This window comes from Aphelocoma coerulescens, chromosome 4, assembly GCF_041296385.1.
Source record: "Aphelocoma coerulescens isolate FSJ_1873_10779 chromosome 4, UR_Acoe_1.0, whole genome shotgun sequence".
NCBI classification, from domain to species: Eukaryota; Metazoa; Chordata; class Aves; order Passeriformes; family Corvidae; genus Aphelocoma; species Aphelocoma coerulescens.
In genome coordinates, this window is record NC_091017.1 from 67260543 (window position 1) to 67269133 (window position 8591).

The window sequence follows — 8591 nt, forward strand, 5'->3', positions numbered from 1 at the left end:
ATTTGCATAAGATGGTATTATACATACAACAGTTTGAAAAAGGTTCAGTCTGTTGTTGTCTAGCCACAGTAATGTAGTAGTGTATTCAACCAGATCGAGGGGGAACATCATAGTAGCAGGTATCAGTAAATTAGGCTGTGAGAAGATACACAGGATGCATGATGGAGGAAAGGGTAGTCAGCAATAGAGGTGACCGAACAGCTGAGATCCCTCAGCTCACACGGTATGAGCTGGTTGTTCCCAGCCCAGCAGGTTCATGGCTCTGCTGCTTCCAGAGGCAGCTTGGTCAGTCTCCATGAAGGCTCTCAAGGGCTGGCTCTAGCCCCAGCACTTTGTAAAACATGGACTTTTTCCTCTGTGGCTCTTCCTTTGGTGATGATTCATGATTTGCTTCAAAAAGAGAGGGCTGCCAAGATGACAAATTTAGGCTGCAGATCCTGTGTGCAAATTAATTCTCTCTCTGTGCAGTCTTTCCAATTTCCCAAAGCTCATCTAAGGAGGCTGCAGGGCAAAAGGAAGCAAAGAGAACACTGTTTGTTGATACCCCAGAGCTCAGCGTATGAAATGTGTTCAATCTGGTAAACCAGGTAGAGCTTTTAAAGCACCCTGAAAATGCACAGAATTTCTGCATTATTTCCCTAGCTTTTATTTATTTATTTAATTATTTATGCTGTCAGTACAACTGCATTTGGAATTTAGCCTGCCTATCTCCCACAGAAGCCTTTCTTGCTCACATGGAATGAGTCAGGCATGGTGTGTATGAAACTCTTTGTGGTGCCAGATGTGAGATAGTGTAAGGCAAAGTATTTCTCTCCTTCAAAAAAGAAATGTTCTCTTGCCTAAAGTGAAAATGAAACAAAACCTCCAAAGGCATTTTCTGTTCCTCATGTACCTATCAAAGGGTATAACAGTATTGAATTATTTAGGTTACTTTCCCTATTAGACTGTGTTCTTTTATGAATCATTTCAAGTGGCTTAGGCCCTAACCATAAAAAACCATAGCACATCCTAAAGACTTTGAGAATGGCCCAAGGGAAGGATTTTAGGTGAGTTAAAAATTCATAGCCTAAAAAATTTTGTGAACTTCAAATTGCATTTTAATGAAATAATGTTTTTAATCTTGACAGATGTGCTGGTTTTGGCTGGGGTAGAGTTAACTTTCTTCACAGTGGCTGGTATGGGGCTGTGTTTTGGATTTGTGCTGAACACGGGGTTGATAATATAGAGATGTTTTTGTTATTCTGAGCAGGGCTTACACAGAGCCAGGGCCTCTTCTGCTTTTCATACTGCACTCTGGCAGGGAAGTTGGAGGTGCATGGGAGGCTGGAGGAGACACAGCCAGGACAAGTGACCCAAACTGACCAGTGGGATATTCCAGACCATGTGTCATCATGCTCTTTATATGAAGTGTGGGGAGGAAGATGTAGGAAAAGGGGGACATTTGGAGTGATGATGTTTGCCTTTGTTTGTCTTTGTTTGTCTTCCCAAATCACCATTACCATGATGGGTCCTGCTGTACTGGAGATGGCTGAGCCCATGGGAAGCAGTGAATTAATTCTTTGTTTTGCTTTGCTTGTGTGTGTGGCTTTTGTTTTCCCTGTTACACTGTCTTTATCTCAACCCATGAGTTTTCCAGCTTTTACCTTTCCAATTCTCTCCCTGATCCTGTTGGTGGGGGAGTGAGCGAGCAGCTGCCTGGGGGTTGGTTGCTGGCTGTGGTGAAACCATAACACACAAGTTAAAAAAAAACCTTCCCTTCCCCCTCTCACTCCACTAAAATGCCTGGTTAAACAACTAAAGGGAGTCTAACTCAAGAATTAAATTGGTCCCTATTTTTTTATTCTGTGCCTCAAGAGCTTCTTGAAGATTTGTTTCTTCTTCCCACTCTGCTGTTGAAAGTTTTATCTTAAAACCAGATGACACCTTGATCATGTGTAAAGAGCAGATCTCTATTGCATGAAGTTTAATTAATGCAATGGTTCACATAAGTATGTCAACAAAATCACAAAAAATAAAAGGCAGATGTATTACCAGCTTTAAAATTGCTAACTGTGAATATTGTCAAACATTGTGTTAGCAGAGCATTATGCTGATTGGATATCTAAACTTAGCTCTTACTAAAATAAGTCTCTGATCAGTGGCCTCAGCTGTGTCCAGCAGAAAAACTTTTGTAGGTTTTTTTCACTAATCTTAGTGAGATTAACAGAGGTAGGAATAAGGTTATATTCTAAATATCATACCTTTAAAAAGTGATATATTGCAACATGCAATTGGAATTGAGTACTTATCAATGTTCTGAAGATCCTCAAACCTTCTTTAAAAGCAGAGTGATTCACAAGGTGTGTTAACCTGAAGAATAAAGAAATGTTGATAAAAATCTCAAAGTTGAATGAAATGTTGATACATTATCTGAACTACCTTGTTCTCTGTAGCATTATTCCTAATACCTGGATATCCCTTATAGCAGTTCGTATTGCTTCCTCTTAAAAAAACCCTCTGATGGTGGTTGCACAGATGGCCTGTTCTCATAAAGTTTTAATATCTAATCTAAATCTCATATGCTGCAATTTATTATTTCCTGTTCTAACCCCTTTGAGTACTAAAAACATTCTCTTTGCAGAAGATTTTGCATATTTTGAAGTATCTTTTTTTCCAAGGCTGAAAGACTAATTTTCCCACCTTTTTTCCTAAATTCCATCTAAGTTTTTGACTCACTGCTCTCTGCTAGACTTTATCCCATGTGATTTGCCTCTTTCCAAAGTATAGACCTGGATTTTGAAGTGTGACAGCTTTGGCCTTACAATCCTGAGTAGTGAAGGGATTACTCCTGTATTCCTTACATGCCACAATGGCACTTGCTTTTATCTGAAATAGAATGACACTCCTGATTTATCATTTTTTAATCTACTGTAATCTCCAATGTACTAGTACACAGCCAGTTATTCTTCATCCTTCTTTGGCTTCTTGATCCATCTTGTTATTGACCTATCCTAGATCAGAGATTAGGTCTATAAAATGTAACATACTGTATTAAATTCTTGGGTGGTTTAGGTTTTCTTTTCCAATCTATTTGAATCATTTTAATGGTAAAATAAATGAAGAATTGTAGCAGACTGTCTTTGAATGTCAGGAGTCATTTTATTTAATCTTTCCCAGCTCAATTACAGTAAAGTGGATCCTGAATTAGGATAGGGAAAAAAGTAGTAGAGAAATGGGTTTTAATCTCTTCAAGTACTGTGATTTTTCAAGTGATTTTTTTCAATAGTTTTCTTTGAAGTTAACAAAGTCAGCAGGAGACTGACTGAAGACAATCCTCAGTAGTGAGATGTGTGAAATGTCGTATTTTGTCTGTTTTAAACTGTGTTGATAAATTCTATTTCCATTCAGAAAACTAGGTTATCTCCTTCAGTGAAATGTACCTATGAATTCTAAATTCAATACAGAATATAATAGTATCTTCTGATTAGTGTATTGGGGAAAACAGGGAAATGCAAACAGGGAACAGCAGATTTTGTCATATGTCATATGAAAATATGGTACTATTCCTTTTTATGAAAGCAAGAATGACATGATTTATTTGTTCATCAAGAGCAGTATTTCTAGGAAGTTTATCCCAGAAGTGTATCTCTTGCTGTACCTGTGACTGATGCAAGTGCATTATAAATGCCTTTATCAGTGGAGAGTAATAAATGGTCTGTACGAAAAGCCAGATACTGTTCTGCATAGAAGTTTGGTTTGGAGGGTTTTGGTGGCTTTTTTTTTTTTTTGGGGGGGGGGGAGGAGGAGATAGAAAAAATATTACTGTAGCCTTTAATGTTAAATTCTGTGTTCTTCCTATGAACAATCTAAATGGGGACAGGTGTAAGTACAAGCAACTAAGCTTAAATAAGAACATGAGGTCAAGTTTTTAGATGGGTTTTTATTAGTGTTTAATATGTTACAAATTTAGTAATGTTTCATAATACCTGAAGTGTTTGTGTGCCCCCAAGCTTGGATGGCCTTTTCTTCAAATGTATCACTTTTCCTAATAAGCAATGGTAACTTTTGCTAAATCTTTGACTTACTTAACAATTTGTAAGGTCCTTCAGAAGGGCAGTTTACCTCTTGCAGGTAAAGAAACAGAGCTATAGAAAACAGCAAATGTGTGGCCTGAGTCAAGGCAGAAATTCAGTCCTGATCCCAGGCTTTCCCAAGAAAGCCCATGCCCTTTCATGGATGAGATGCAGCTGTTGTGCCTTATTGAGCTCAGTCCTCTGTCCCACTTAAAAGCAGTATGAGTTTCCTGGCTGCTCTTCTTTATTGTAGTAATTCATTTTTCCCTCACATTGTTCTCTGTTCCTGTGTCTCAGGTAGAAACCTGCACCACACATTCAGGTAACTGCCAGGATTTCCTGTGTCCAGGAGGAAGCATTTGAGTCAAGATCTGTTGGCTTCTGATGATCCATCTTCTATTTGTAGCTGATTTCAACCCTACTTGGAGTATGTTTATGTTCAGATTAGAGATGTTACATGCAATGCTTGGTAGATGAGAAGACAATCCTGGTCGTCTTATTATGAAGAAAGAAACATTATTACAGAAGAAAGCTGCTCAAACTGAAATTCTCAAGTAACTCCCTTAATACTGGCATGCAGAACTCCAAAGAGAAAATAGTGAATGGTATATCTCTAGAAACAAAGTTCCTTTTTAACAGAGCTATGGGGGCTTGAAGTTAAACACAGTTTGTCGTCTTTCATCCTCTGAGGGTATTGGAGGCTGGAAAGTAAGATGAAAGGGGTGCTGTGTATGCATGTCTATGAAATGGACTTACTGAGCATATGCACCTGTATTAAATGCATTTGCAGAACTCCATCACATAAAAAATCCTTCTTATCTGTGAGATCAGGATTTGCTGAAAGTTTTAAAAGTAGTCTCTCTATAACCCTTGGTGCCAATTTTCCTCTTTCAGCAAATCATGGGTCTGAATTACTTATTATTTAGTGGATATTAGCTTCTAGCTTTACAAAATACTTCTGGTCTTCACCATTCTGTATCTTTTTCATCTAAGCAGGGGAATGAAACAATGACCTATTTATTGGACACATAAACAGTCATGCTGGTTTTGAATTTGTGTTTGGTTTTTTTAATGTCTCTTCAAAAAGGTCTCTGCAAAAGAGCACCTTGTAAGAAAGGAGAACTTTAGAGAACTTTTCTGATAACATTTAAGTGATTATTTTCTACTTTATGTAACCTAATAAACCTAACTTGGCAGTGCATTTCATGCAGTCATATCCATAACATCTGCTCTGTGCATTACATCTATCCATGGACATCAAGTTGTTGGCATTTAGACCCATTGTTTTCAGTAGAATCAATGAATGTGCACCAGCTAAATTCAGCAACCTAAAATAGTTGAGAGACTTCCAGGAGGAACCTGCTGTGTTTCAGTTTGTGCCTGTTGCCTCTTGAACACCACTGTGAAGAGTCTGGGTTCTTTACATCCTTTCATCAGATATTTATAAACACTGGTAAGATCGCCTTCTCTTCTCCAGACTAAACAGCTTCAGTTCTCTCAGCCTCTCCTCATCTGAGAGATGCTCTGGTCCTGCCTACATGGCCATTCACAGTCTTGTTGCCCACCAGAGTCTCCAGACCTTATGCTGTAAATCTGCTTTTCAGCTGGGTGACCTCTAGACTGTACTGGTTAGTGTGGTTATTCTCCCCAAGTGTAAGCTTTTACTCTTCTTTTGTAACACTTCAGTTTTTAAGATTTGATTATTATCACCAGAATTTGTTTTAATTCTGGCATTTTTATAATATCTCTAGGTATACTGGCATGATTCCTTTAAAACATAAAGATGTATCTCTGTTCATTGTTAAAAGAACCATTGCATTATAATACTGATTCTTTCCCATCACTGCTGGATATATATCAAATCTTCAATATTCTATGTCTTCAAATCCAGAAAATTGTAACTGCATGAGTAAAAATTTAACAAAGAAATTATTAAAGGAAGTATTTTTAAAATTGACATGCTTAAAGAAAAGAGAATGAAAATGGCAGTGCATGTCAATTCTAGATTCCAGGCTTCCTAAGTGGCAATAAGTGTTTTTGCAGGTGTTTTTTTACAGCTTTGGAATGTGGGCTATCAAACCAACTGTGTAACTTTCTATTCCAATGCTGAATCTATCTGGAAAGTATTACTAGCAAGCTTTTGGACATGCATATTAAAAACATGTAAAAACATGTAAAAGGCAAATTAATGCTTACAAAACAGAATCTGCAATTATGAATCTTTTTCTCTATAGAGAGGAATTTTAAAGTGTAAAGATACATTTGGTGCTATAACTTGGTATACTGGAAATAGGCTGACTGAACATAGCACTTCTATTTGAGAGTAAAAAAAAAGAAAGGATTTGGAAGATGGATAATAACATTGAGGGGTATGGATTAAAGAGCATCTGTAGTATAGATCTAGTGAAGCACACTAATTCAAAAGGCAATAGCTCTTTCCGTATCTTCAGTGGAATGAAACCATGAAATCCTGTGCCAGAACAGAAACATTCATGTATAGATCTCTGGCCCTGAACATTTAAAACAAAAAAAATTACTTTTTGTGTTTAGCCTTTGGGACAATTTTAGAAAGAGCTTTCTGACGATTGAGCAACATTCTCTGGTAAACTATTCAGGGGAAGATATTTTTCAAGAACTAAATACATTCATTTCTTAGGAATAACATTAAAGTTACTAAAATAACATAAAATTCCTGTGTCCCACGGCAGTAGGTACTAGAGAACACCCTGTGGTTCCAGAACTATTCTGCTGATGCTGCGCTTCACATGAAAATGCAGGGAATGTTTCTTCCTCAGTCCTCAGACAAGTGCTACACAAAACAGGACTGTAAGGATGTCTTACCAGCAGCTTGCTGTTGTGCCATGGTTGTGCAGTGCTGTTTTCATTTCATTAAAGTAGAACACCTTCCAATTATGAGAAGCTCAGCTTTGTCATAGGCAGTCATAGCTAAATTTAATGGCAAAAGTAGGGCTATAATGATTTATTTAACTCACAGATCAGATTCTGCTGCCCTGAACCTCACATTTTTGCTATTGCTAGCCTTACTGTTTCTTATTTCATGTTGATGTTTATGATTCCGTGTTTATACATTTAAGTCATTAATGAATGAAAAATTGAAGTCCTTTTTCCTTTAACTTCTGCTATCATTATCCAGAATTCACCATTGTTCTAAAGAGGTTACTCAGTTACTGATGTAACACTTAGTAGAAAGAAAGCAAGCAAGCAAGCAAGAAAGAGCTAATACTGGTTTTATTTTTCATTTACTGGACTATTGTTTTCAAATAGTTTGTACCACTGTGAATCAATTTAATTAGGAGCCAACAGTTGAAGTATTAATAATTTTCTTGTACCAACATCTGGCACCTCAAGCTAAGAACTTTTGTTCAGTTTTAGAAATCAGCCTATTGAGCTGAAATCAAATTTTGCAGCTCTCAAGTTACTTAGAAATTCTTTTAAAGAGTCTGAAAATGCGGACATTATTCTTGTGCCCTTTCAGTTTCATCTGTAAATACTGAATGATACTAAGTTATTTTACTGTGAAAAATCCTGACTTTTATTATTACTAAATTGTGTTTAATATTAAAAAAGGTTTTAATAACTTCTAAGCCTTCTGAGAGCCTTCCTGCCAGAGAATGTTCTGTTCAAAACAAGGAGAAAAGAATCTTGGGGTCATTTAAAATACTTCATGTGTTAACCTTATGTCTGTTTAAAGTATCAGAAATGTTTCCTCAGGCTGATTGGTTTTTCAAAGTATAGTTGTTCAGAACAATGAGCTCAAATAGCATGTGACAGTCAAGGTGATTCCTTTTTCCTGCTTTTATAGTTGGACCTAAGCTGCAGTCTGTGCTGAATCAGCTATGATCTACCTCACCAAATCCGCAGCTTGCTTTCTCTTGGGGCAATTAATTTGGCAAGCAGTTATAAAATATTCTCCTAATCATAAACCATTTTTTAACTAAAAAAATGGCTAGTAACTATGTTCTGAAATTACAAAACATATTTTTTACCAGACATCTTTCCCTCTTCTGTTCTAGGAGAGGCTACCCAGCCCCAGGAAATTCTTCCTGCAGGCTTCTCTCTCTGATATCTCATCCCACCAAATAGTGCTGCAACTGTAACAACTTACTTTCATCAATAAGTACATTTCTGGAGAAATAAATTAATTTTAAAAATACTCACAACTCTTTATACAGTTTTCAGCTTTTATCCAGCTAAAAATGGCTCTAAAATGCCTCCATTCTGCCCAGCTCCCAAATGTGAAGGTGTTATTTGAGGCTGCAGGTTGAAATCTGCCAACATTTATCTGTTCACGATGTTTGTTGACAAGACTCTTGGTGTGAAACTATTGCTGTATCCTGGTTTCCTTTACACAGCCCTAGCTTAAGCCAGATCAACAAATTAATAGTGGAAAAATTTCAATAACTTGAGGAGCCCAGAACATGTAGCATTCACAGATTCATAGCCAGCCACATGTCAGACTGGCTGCCTGTGTGCACAATGCAGTGAACACGGCAGGGGTGCACTGCCATCCTGAACATG

At 37.3% G+C, this 8591-nt stretch overlaps 1 long non-coding RNA gene across 1 annotated transcript; it reads right to left on the reverse strand.

Annotated features, from left to right (window-relative positions):
- On the reverse strand, window positions 1–8307 carry LOC138109141 (uncharacterized). The gene is made up of 3 exons (XR_011150304.1): window positions 8232–8307; window positions 2241–2349; window positions 1–501 (listed from the first exon to the last, which is right to left on the reverse strand). It is a non-coding gene; the product is annotated as an uncharacterized lncRNA (long non-coding RNA).
- Between the last annotated feature and the right edge of the window lie 284 nt (window positions 8308–8591).